The sequence below is a fragment of the Leucopleurus acutus genome, assembly GCF_964270905.1.
Source record: "Leucopleurus acutus genome assembly, chromosome: 15".
In the NCBI taxonomy this organism is placed as follows: Eukaryota; Metazoa; Chordata; class Mammalia; order Artiodactyla; family Delphinidae; genus Leucopleurus; species Leucopleurus acutus.
In genome coordinates, this window is record NC_139157.1 from 21,396,624 (window position 1) to 21,408,595 (window position 11,972).

Consider the following 11,972-nt stretch of genomic DNA (forward strand, 5'->3'; position numbering starts at 1 on the left):
CGTCTCTTGCACGTGGAAGTGTCTCCTACATACTTAGATTTTGTGACCCGGACTCCAGGGTTTGAACAACAGCCCTGTTTGTAAATAGCTTTAAAAGAACACTTCAGTGTCCCCAAGTTGTACTGAGAATTTTTCTCCTGTTTTGTAACTTTGGTGTGTGGGGGGTGGGTAGGTTGGGGTGGGGGGTGTGTGTGTTTCTGTTTAAAGTCCTCAGAAGAGAGTCTTTTCTTGTAAAGATTCTTTGTTTTAAAAATAGTATTCTTTGGTTTCCAATTTGCTTTTTATGAGGAGAAACCATAAAAACATATTCATTTATAAGGAGGAGTGGGGTAAAGAGCATACAAGAAATGCATACTTAACAGAACAGCTGTGACAATGTCTTCGTCTAACCAGCATGGTCCAGCACATTAAAAAAAAAAAAAAAATCCCGGGCGTCCCTGGTGGCGCAGTGGTTGAGAGTCCACCTGCCGATGCAGGGGACACGGGTTTGTGCCCCGGTCTGGGAAGATCCCACATGCCGCGGAGCGGCTGGGCCCGTGAGCCATGGCCGCTGAGTCTGCGCGTCCGGAGCCTGTGCTCCGCAACGGGAGAGGCCACAACAGTGAGAGGCCCGCGTACCGCAAAAAAAAAAAAAAAAAAGAAAAAATCCCAGTACCAAACAAATTACTCTTCAAGGGGAGGAGGTTGAGAGCAGTGTGTACAGAAAGTGTCCAGTTTAGGTAGAAAATGTAAAAGAATTGACCTCTGCCTCAGGGTCTGCTGAGTATTGTGGATAGACCCAGGACTGGGATGAACATCGTCTCAAACATGCTCACCGCCCAGGTCGTCTGTAATTTGCACTGAGGTGTAATTGAAGCTGTTTTCCAAGATGATCAATGTTTCCTTAGCGTAAAAATCGGGGATCAGCACGTGATCTCCTTGGCTGGCTGGGGTTGGATTTCAGCGGAGGCTGAAGAGAAGAGAATCAAGCATCGGGAATATTTGGACCACGTGAAGCCGCTGGGGATCCTACACACCTGAGGCGTTTTGTGTAACAATTTTAACAGTTGCTGCCACGTTGCATCGTAGTCTTACCAGTCTTGCTAAAACATATTGCACTTTTCTGTTTCTTCAAAGCATGATAAATAAAATAAAACCTTTTTTTTATTAATTCCAGTTTTTCTCAAATTCTTTTCCCATTTAGGTTATTACAGGGTATTCAGTATTGAGCAGTGTTCCCTGTGCTATACACTAAGTCCTTGTTGGTTATCTATTTTAAATATAGCAGTGTGTACTTTTTAAATGTTTAAATCAGGAATAGCCTCAAAGCATTGATCAGTGTCTCCAGCTGTCGGCAGAGCTGGTTCCAGGGCCTGTGGAGGTTCGGGAGACCATCCTTTTGAATAGTGTGTCTGCTTTTGGTGGATATTGGTGTTGTTTCCCTGCCTTGTGGTCTGGGGTGCCTTCTCAGTGCCATCAGTGTGTGGCCTGCAGCCCCTGACCCATAGGAGCATCTCTTCTATTTCCTTCTTTGCTGCTCCCAGGCTTCTGGGTGCTGAAAAACCCTTCAAACCAGCTTGTTAAGGTTGTTAAACTGGAGTCTGAGACACCAGCCAAGGCCTGAGAGGACTCAGCATGTACCATCTCTAGCGTGGACCAGAAGAGAGCTATTTTTGCCTAAAAGGTGCCTTTCTTGCTTACTTCTTGATCTCTGGCTGTGTTTTGTGTAGATGAGGGTTTTGGCTAGCATAATTTGATAGATTAGGAATCACTGTGATTTGAAGGAAAAAGATGAATAAAAATAGGGTAAAGGCCATATTGTATTTGGAAGTTGTGTTCTACCCTGACCACGTTAAGGCAGAATCCCCTACAACTGCTTTAACACTGCGTGGCTGGGCCCTAGGAGAGCTGTCAGCGAGCCTAGACTGTTGGGGGACTATAAAACAGAAACGTGGCTCTGGGTGAATTTGGTAGAAGGAAATGTGACTTCCTGTCCTGTTGCTACCTTGGAAAATAAACCGTTCATCACGGATCTGTTTCCTTAATTGTAAGTTGAAATATTTAAAACAGAAAATAAGAGTCTTCTAGCTTAGCATTCTGAATTGTGTGTGTGTTTCTATTTCAAGTCCTTTAAAATACAGGACTCATGGCAGGTGGCCAAATAGTACGCATCGCATCCAGTGCCGTCGTGAGATCAGCTATCAGGACAGGAGCAGCAGAACAAATGCCCTGGGCCTCTCTCATCAACCCTGACCTGATGGAACAGGGCAGGCAATGTCGGAGATGGACACCATTTTTCTGCACAGAAACCTTTTAACCAGCATCCATCAGACAGCAGAGAACGGGGTGGCTTCTCTGCTGGGGCCCCGGAGCTGTCAAAATTGATGAATAAGAATAACTCTGACACACTCCTCATTGGTGTATGGTGGGCTGCCTGAATTTTAAAATCCTCTTCCTTTCTCTAAAAATGTTATATCTCATTCTGTGTGTTCCAAGATGATCTACATTTAATATTTTTCCACCCCCTTAAATCTTGCCATCTACATGCTGATGGGTGGAGGGATATCTCATTCTGAAAATCTCAAGCAACTTTTAATTTTAACAAAACTGCAAAATTCATAAATTTTAAAAGGAAAGAAGAGGGGTGGGGAGGCGTATTTCACTTTCAACGTGTTGTCAGAAATGAGTGAGCTAGAGTCTGGAGACAAAATCTTGGCCATGAAATGATGACAAGATACCCATGATTCTGATCTGTCACAGTGATGATAACAGACAGATTGGTTCTTCCCGAGGGTCCTGGGGGCTTCCTGAGGATGGCGGCTGGTTTGGAACCAGAGCTGAGATTTCCTCCTCTCCTTTTCAGATTGTGTTTGCAGCATGCTAGCCAGACATGGAATCTTAGAAGAGCCACTGCGAATGCTAGATGCAGTCTGTAGAATTCATTGTCTTTTAAATTTGGATATCATTCATGACCACACACATGCTTAGGAAATGGAGTATGCATATGTCATTCAGATGCTCCTGGTACAGTACGTATACTTGTGAAAATGTATCTGTGTAAGGTACTAGAGTCTCTTATAAGGTCCAAAAAAAATCCTGTGTGGATCTGTCCACTTTATAGACCCCAAGGACACCTCTGATCCCTGGTTAGTCAACCATTCACCCACATCCCCAGTGCTCTGAGAGCTTCTGGGATTGCCTGCTAGGGTCTAATTCATATACTGAATTATAATCCTACTCTACCTAAATCAAATCACTGCCTTGCTTTCCTGTTACCTATAACAATAAAGTCAAATTCCTTGCTTGAGTTCCAAGGCCCCTCTGATCTGGTCCATACCTCCCACCTCCTCTCCTGTCACTGTCCTGCCCAATCCCTCTCCTTCTCAGCCGCCCTGGCCTTCTTTCTGTTCCTAGAGCACCAATCTCATTTCCTCAGGGCTGTCGCACTTTCTATTCTCTGTGCCTGGAATGCACGTTTCGCTCTGCAAGACTGGCTGCAGCTTCTTGACATTTATTCAGTTCCCTGACCAAATGTCCCAACCTCCGAGAGGTCTTTCCCAACTACTCCCTCTCCATCACTTATCACATGAGCGTTTTATTTTTCTTCTCACTCTGAGACTGGATCTCTGTTTATCCACTTGCCATCTGCCCGTCTCCCAGGCAAGAGAGCGAGCTCAACGGCAGCAGGGACATTGCCGATGTTTTTCAAGGCCCCCCGGGCAGCCCCGAGAAACGGGCCTGGCACGGAGGGGTGGCTGACTCCATATGTGTGGACTCAGTGACCACACCTGCACTAGCTGCAAAGTGAGAGTCATGTTTTGAGAGTCAGAACGACAACAACAAACTAAACTAGGAAAATAAAATTTCTTCTGAACGATTGTCCCAAATGTCATAAATCTGCATTTCCCGCTGGATTTACATCACTTGTTTTTTTTTTGTTTTTTTTTTTGTGGTACACGGGCCTCTCACTGCTGTGGCCTCTCCCGTGGCGGAGCACAGGCTCCGGACGCGCAGGCTCAGAGGCCATGGCTCACGGGCCCAGCTGCTCCGCGGCATGTGGGATCCTCCCGGACCAGGGCACGAACCCGCGTCCCCTGCATCAGCAGGCGGACTCTCAACCACTGCACCACCAGGGAAGCCCCATCACTTGCTTTTGTACAAACGAAAAAGTACAATTCTCTTATATCCCAGAGACTTTTCTGCATCCATTTACTTCCTCCCATCCCTGTCACCTTGGAAATCACTCGCTCAGCTGGCCGTGCTCTCCTGTCTCCTCTAAAGCCGATTTGCAGCTCCTGCCCTGAGGAAGCCCTTCTCATCAGCCTGTCCCTCCACCTCCGTCCTCACTCCTCAGCACATTTGGGTGCTGGCATGTTCACAGGCATCCTATGTGTGAATTTGCCCTTGCTCATGTCCTTTTCTAGAAAAGCAACTTTATCCTCTGATGTAGAGGTAGCAGGGAGAGGGACAGGCAAGGGTACTTTGTAATCATATTTTCAGTTACTTGAAAGTAAAAAATTGTGATTTTTTTTCCCCCTTTGCAAAAATTTTTTAATGCTGTTAACTGATATCAGAAGCCACCTGGGTCTCCTATTAAATGGGCCTGCTATCATCTTCAGAAAGGTAGTTTGTTGCCTGAAAGAAACAACGAAGTCTTGTTTGTCTACCGACTAAAATTTAAAACACGCAATGTGACTGTAGCCAATCAGAATGGTGTCAACCTTTCCAGTAATGACAACGTGTCCATGGTCCTTGACAGTGGGACGTGAAGAAGGGCACTTACTCCTGTGAATCACAGGGTGCAGGATTTCGGGGGTCTCTGCCGACCTCCCAGCCCAGGACAGACCCTGTGAAGCCATCTAGCAGTGCAGCAGAGCCAGCGAATAATGAGGTCACTCACCTCATCCTTCCTCCTGCCTCTGGGCAGCAGCAAAGCCAACCGACCCTAGTCAAACAGCTTTTACAAGAGCCGCACACACTTTCTCTTCAGTGTTTCCAAAGACAAAACCTTGGCGGGGTGTGTGAAGTGACAACACAGGAAGGCGGTTGTAGGGCCGAACCAACCCTGCTCTCCATTCTCTCTCCCAGGCTCAGAGACCAGCCTGCCTTCCTGTGGTTTCTGTGGAATCGAAATGTTTGCATGGGTTTCGTCATCTCCAGGAGAAGCTAGCTGGTCATGCAGTGACGGCCTCGTCCTTCACCAGGATGCCAAGTGTCGGGGGATGAACCCAGAGACTTCATAGAGCAGGTGTGTCCCCCCATCCTCCACCTGACTTTCTGCACCTTCAGGTTTCATAACTCAACCTGTCTCAGAGTGAGGTGTTATTTAATGGTGTGATAAAACAAGGATACATATTTTTACCATGTTCACACCTGTGGGATTTTGAACTACAAAAAGGCAGCAAAGGGGAAAGAGAAAGGGTCAGTGAAACCCTATACTTCATTTTCATTTCTCAACACCCCTGTTTCTGATACCCAAGCATTTCTTCCTTCTACCATTTTCTTCTCACTGAGTCCTCACAGCTCAAGTAGAAAACAACCCATGGGCATGATTAAAAAGAGAGATTTCCTGGGAGGTAGGGAGTACGACTGGCTCCGACCTCCTGCGTTGGTCCCACTGGGGCCTCACAGCTTCAGTCTGGTGGGGATATACTGAGCGCAGGCCTGCAGCTCACATCCCAGTCGAGTGAGCCCTCACCCGGGATTGGCGGGGCTGTGCACATGTGTGTATATGTGCGTGTGTATGTGTGCTAGGAGCAGCCTCGTGGGATGGGGAGGGTGGAAAAGCCTCAAAATTCAACCTCCAGAGAGGAGTTTTAACTCAAGAGAGTCCCAACTAAAGACTTTTAGTACAAAACTAGAGACAAATGCATCCTTTATCAAAAGGTGTTACCAAGAAACATGTTAACTACTTGTACTTTTCATTCAAACTTAAAGTTAAGTCACAGTTAACAGGCCCTTCTGGACTCTTAACTAAAGATTGTAGCCGGAACAGAATTATCTAGAGCTCCACAAGAAATCTTCCATGTGCTGTCTGTCACTGGCTTTGACAAGCCTGGTTCTACTGATGTTACCATGTCCTGTGTGTCTCTCTGAACTTGTTCTAGCCCGTGTTTATACTGTCTCTCCACACCCCATCTGCAGCCAGTATTTGAACAACTCCTCCTGTCTCTTTCTTCCAAACAGAAAAGAGGGAGGTACCACCAGTGTCCTCTGATGGAGTGTCACGGAATCACGGCTGTGACATCTTAATAGCCGCACTCCATGACAGAGCCAAAGTTGTCCCTGCTTTGCTAAATGACAGGTCAGGAGGGGCACAAAAAATGACTTTCTCTCAGCCTCCTCCTGTCCTGTACTTTAATGCATTTTCAGTCAGATTACTCAGAATTATTAACATTTTATAGTGTATTGGAAAAGTGATGTCAGATCATTTTCTTTTTTCTTTCCTTTTTTTAAAAAAATATTTATTTAGGCTGCGCCGGATCTTAGTGGCGGCACGTGGGATCTTTTAGTTGCGGCATGCGGGCTTCTTGGTTGTGGCTTGTGAACTCTTAGTTGTGGCATGCATGCGGAATCTAGTTCCCCGACCAGGGATCGAACCAGGGCCCCATAAATCAGGAGTGTGGAGTCTTACCCACTGCACCACTAGGGAAGTCCCGATGCCAGGTCATTTGCTAAAGCCTGAGTCTTCCTGCATTTTTATCCCCAGCTCAGCTTTTGAGCTGGTAGCATAAAACCCTCTCAGTTTTCCCATTTGAGAAGAAAGGTAAATGAAATGGGCCTTCAATGTGCTTTCAAGAAGACATGATTTTTAAAGTCACTTTGAACAACTTAGAAATGAGCACAATTGCTTTTTCTATCCCTCATTTGGTTAATAGAGAAAAGGGTTTCTCAAGCTAAGATGAGAACTTCTGGAAGAGTCATGAGCTCTATGGCTCTGGATGTCTCCCAGCTGGTTTTAACAGGCAACTCAGGTCTGGGAAGGGATGGATGGCTAAGTGCCAGCTTAATTGGAACGTGGGGTTCCAACTCCAGCTCCACCACTATGTGTGACCTTGGTCAATACCCTAACATCATTACAGATCACAGTGATAAATAACATCGTTACATTATCAGTGGGGATAACAAGAGTAGCTACCTCATAGGATTACTATAAGGGTTAAATGAGCCCATCCATTTGGTTATTATTCTGGTGAATAGTAATTGTAGGGCAGAGAAAAGAGATTGATTAATCGCTGAGAAACTGGGAGGATGAACAGTTTAATGAAATTCAAAGGCTATTGGAAGAGGGCAATAACTTGGTGGAATTAACATCACATTTTATTTTTATTTTACAAAATCCCTTTGGGGTTCTTGTATATGGAAGGGTGTCTCACTATCCCTGCCACCCCTGTCACTTTAGGCTAGACCATGGCAGCTTCTCCAAGGACTGTATTTTGTCATTTTAAAATTGGTTAGATGGGGTAACTCACCATATTTAAAACCAACCAGACTCATTTTCGAGCTCTTGGATTACACATTATTTTCAAAAGCTTGGGGGAAGTTCTTACCCAAAATGCCCTGGTGAATTCTAGAATTACAGAAATTTCTTCCCAAAGTACATCCGAAGAACCAATTATACAAACTGTCAGTTATAAGATGAATAAGGTCTGAGGACCTAATGTATAACATGGTGACTATTATTGATAACACTGTATCATATAATTGAAATTTGCCAAGAGAGTAGAACTAAAGTGTTCTCACGCACACAAAAAAGATAACTATGTGAGGTGATGAACGTGGTAATTAACTCCACAGGGGAAATCTTTTCACAGTGAATATATATGGAAAATCATCATGTTGTACACTTTAAATATCTTACAATTTTGTTTGTCAATTATACCTCAGTAAACCTGGACGGATAGAGATATAGATAGATAAATAAATAAATAGAGCAAGCAAGTAAGTGAGTGACAAATGGTTCCACCTCCTCTCAAATAGAGAAAGGTCTTTTTTGGCCAAGAGGAGGGAATTTCTTTTCCTTACTTCTCTCCCCAACTCTCAATGCAACCCCAAATCAAGATTATTTAAATTCTCAAACTTACTTAACAGAGTGGTCCCCCAGGGCTACAACCAGCCACGCTTCCGTGTGGAAACACAGCCAACACTTTTTGTTCACCCATTATTGAGTTTCTTTCTCCCCAATTCCTTCAAAAGATGAGAATTAGGTGAGGAAGCAATGTATCTGCCTGTGAGTTCTCCTGTGTCCAAGTTCAGTAGAGGGATGGAAATATAAGGCTTCTTCCCCATGGGGCAAAGATGGGAATGTCTCACTGAAGGAGGCCTCCAGCCCAGAGGAGCCAGAGGCGGGTGCTGACATGTTTTCCTGGCCCCGGGATTGGGCTGTGACCTCCAGGGCCGGCGCTTCCTGCCTGCATCACCATACAGGCTCCAGGGAGTGGGCCTGGCCCCGGGACCATGGTCCTTGCTGTAATGGCCCTTCCTCCACCTCCTTCCACCCTCACCTGGACTGCCTCGTATTTCCCCAGTGCTCCTTCTGCTCAGTGGGGACCTTTCTCTCCACCCTCAATGCAGAAGGAGCCACACCAGCCTAGTGGTGAGGGTGAACTCAGGACAGGCTTTTCCCCATAATTCTGAATTTCCTATGTTTTGTCAGTGTAAACCAGACTCTTAATGCTATTTTAATGTAGTTGTTTTGTGTGTGAATAATATGCTCTTTTTGCCAAACCTCAAGCCCTGGAACTAAGATCTCATAAAAATGCCTAGAGTCCAAAGCTAATAGCTGTTATTCAGCTGTTATGGGGTAAGGCCGAAAAAGTTTCAGATTGATGTTATTCTCACCAAGGCAGCGGTGATACGAAACTATTGAGGGGGGCCCCAAGGCTCCAGATGCCCGGGGTGTAAGAAGCGCCGTGTCCCATCAGGATGTCCTAGTCGCTTTCCCTCCACAGCCCCTGTAACAGCTTCCGCCTTCATGATCCTCAGCTCAGTGAATAGCCTCACCTCCCACCCAAGCTGAAAGTCCTGGAAGTCACCTTTGACACCTGCCCCCCAACCTCTGTCACCCACCATACACATCTGATCCTCGCCAACATTCATTCAACAAGTATTTATTAAGGGCCTGTTGCACGCCCGGCGTTCTGCTGGGTGGGATGACGAAGCGACGCCTGCTTGTAGGATAGAGGGTAGGATCATGGTTAGGAGTGTGGACTCTGAAGCCGGAGGTCGCGGGCCAGTGCTGCCACCATTAGCTCTGTGACCTTTGACAGATCTTTTTGTCTCCCTGTGTAAAATGGGGATAATAATAGCATCTGCTTCATGGTTACTTTTTGACACCTACATGAATTATAATTTCTAATGCACTCAGTGCCTGGCACATGGTAGATTCCATGTGAGTATTTGAAAAATAAAATGATAGAAGAGAGATTGGTATCAAGCCTTCACACAAACAAGTGAAGTGGCAGGTGGGAGAGGGTGGAGGCCCTGTGAGAACCCAGGAGCCTGGGCTGGGATGTGAAGGACGAGTGGGCATCAAAACGTCCATCTCCTGCCACTGTCCTCGTTCAAGCTACGGTCACCTCTCTTCTGCACCACAGAAATGTCCCTTTAAGTGGTCTTCTTTCCTGTTCCCCCCCTCGCCAGACAGCAGCCAGTGGGGTGTTTCTAAATCTTAAGTCTGATTGTGTCGTTTCCTAAATGGCATTCTTCAGTGGCTCCCAAGTTCCCTCAGGTCTATATGCAAGTATCCTCAGGGGGCTTACAAGGCCCTGCATCATTTTCTTTCCACCATTGTCTTGGTCCTCCTTTTCCTCGTCTCTTTAACCCCCAGGAAACACCCTCACACGCTATACTTCAACCCTGCGGAATTTCTTTTAGTTCTCTCTGTAGGCCACAGTCCTTCTCCCCTCTGGACCTCGTCTCTTTTAGTCACATCCACCTGGCATATCTCTCTGCTCTGCCCCACCTTTCCCTGGTGAGCTCCTATCATCCTCCAGACCTCAGCCTCAGCCTCACCTCCTCGGGGACTGCCTTCCCCAGGCTCCTGAGCTGGGTTGGAGCTCCTCCTGTGATTTCCCGTGGCCCCTCCTAGGGCCCTATTGCAGTGTTGATCACTTTATCTATTGATCACTTTACTGTGTAATTTTCCCCTTTACTCTCTGTATTCCTGCCAAGCTCTGGGAGGGTAGAAACTGCCTTCTTGTTCAAGTGTATCCTCTGAATTCAGCACAGTGCCGGGCACATGGTAGGCTCACAATGCGTGTTATAGGTTGAATTTATGTCCTCCCCCAAATTCATATGTTGATGTTCTCACAATGTGACCTCCAGTACCTCAGAATGTGACCTTACTTGGAGATGATATTGTTGCAGATGTAATTAGTTAAAATGATTGGAGTTAAAATATTGAAGAAGAGTGAGCCCCTAATCCAATCTGACTGGTGTCCTTAAAAACAAAAAAACATGTGAAGGGAAAGACATGCATAGAGGGAAAACAATGTGAAGATAATCCAGGGAGAAGACATTCATCTACAAGCCAAGGAAGGCGGCCTGGAGCAGATCCCTCCCTCACAGCCCTTGGAAGGAACTACTCCTGCCGAAACCTTGATCTCCGGCTTCTAGCCTTCAGAACTGTGAGACAATAAATGCCTTACCGAAGCCACCCAGTGAGCGGTATTTTGTTATGGCAACCCTAGAAAACGAAGGCAACATATTTCTTCACAGACTGGGTTTCCAGCTCCTTTAAATGTGCTCCTACAAGTAAAGACTTCGCGTGTGCACAAATATCCCCTAAACAGCTCCGTGTTCCACAAATAGTTGGATCCACAAGAATGGCAGGCCCAGGTGGCTGTCAGTCATCACAGCACACAGCCAATTTCAGCGTCGAACGACCCCTCTCCCTGGGTATTCCAAGATCTTCACCCGAGTGGGCAGGGGAGGTGCTCCACTTGGCAAACTCCCACAGTGGGGGGCATGGGAGCTGACGGGCAGGCAGGTGCTTGTTTTCCTTTCCAGCCAGGAGAAGCAGCTGAGGAGGAACCAGGCAGAGCAAAGCACAGGGAAGCAGAGAAATAAGAGTAGGTGTGTGGAGCCAGAGCTGTGCTCATTCTGGACTCCAGAACCATGCCACTGTCAGGGCAAAGCTGTGCATTAGCCAAAATGTCAGGGAGGAATTTTCCCCCTTTATAAAGAAAGTTCTCCTTCTCCATTTGATTGCAGCCTCTAAGAAGCAATTTTTTCAAATTTCTTCTGACTTAAGAAGTTCAGAGTTATGTTGAGCTGAAGAAACACCAGGATCGTAATTACGGTTATTATAGGGAGTTGTTGTATGCCCATCACCACAGCATCTGGCTGTAATCACATGCTTAATGGAATGCAAGATGATCCATTGCTCATAATGGGCACTTTCTGAGCCAGGCAGCCACCAAGCGCCCACCCTCCCACTTGGAGGCCCAACAGAACAGATGTTTGTGGAAAGAGAGGATGCTTGTGCCTGTCTGGAGGGCCAGCGACCTCAGGGCAGTGCTCAGGGAGAGTCATTCCATAACAAGGTCTTGGAACTCATACGGTTCTGACAAGTCAGGAAGGGCAAGAAGCAGGCTCTTCCCTTACTCTGGGTAGCAAGAAGGGGTTGGGGGGGATCGTGATGCTCACCTCTGATCACAATGAGCCTCACAGATGGTGAAGTGTGAGTATAGGATGTAGACCCATAGTTGCTCCTGGTAACCCCAAGCTCCTGTCCCCATTCTTTAGCAACTGGGATGCCCCAACACACTGAAAAGGCAGAATGACAGTCCCTCTAGTCAAACAATTCCTGAGGTATAATTATCTTAGTCTGCCCTGGCTGCCATAAAAAAACAACAACAGCACTTATTTCTCAGGGTTCTGGAGGTTGGGAAGTGTGAGATCAAGGTGCTGGCAGATTCATTTCTTGATAAGTGCTCTCTTCCCTGGCTTGCAAATGGCCACCTTTGCCTTCTTGCTATATCATCACATGG

At 46.4% G+C, this 11,972-nt stretch overlaps 1 protein-coding gene across 2 annotated transcripts in view; it reads left to right on the forward strand.

Moving 5' to 3' along the window:
* The window catches only part of ADAT2 (adenosine deaminase tRNA specific 2), a gene marked incomplete at its 5' end in the record, with an annotated part of 61,170 nt that extends 56,031 nt beyond the window's left edge, over window positions 1–5,139 (forward strand). Inside the window, one exon of one of the 2 annotated variants that reach the window (XR_014326786.1) lies at window positions 5,068–5,139. Of the gene's footprint in view, window positions 1–2,842; window positions 2,894–5,067 lie in introns of those variants that run through there. The other variant, XR_014326787.1, reaches the window with a different exon arrangement.
* Between the last annotated feature and the right edge of the window lie 6,833 nt (window positions 5,140–11,972).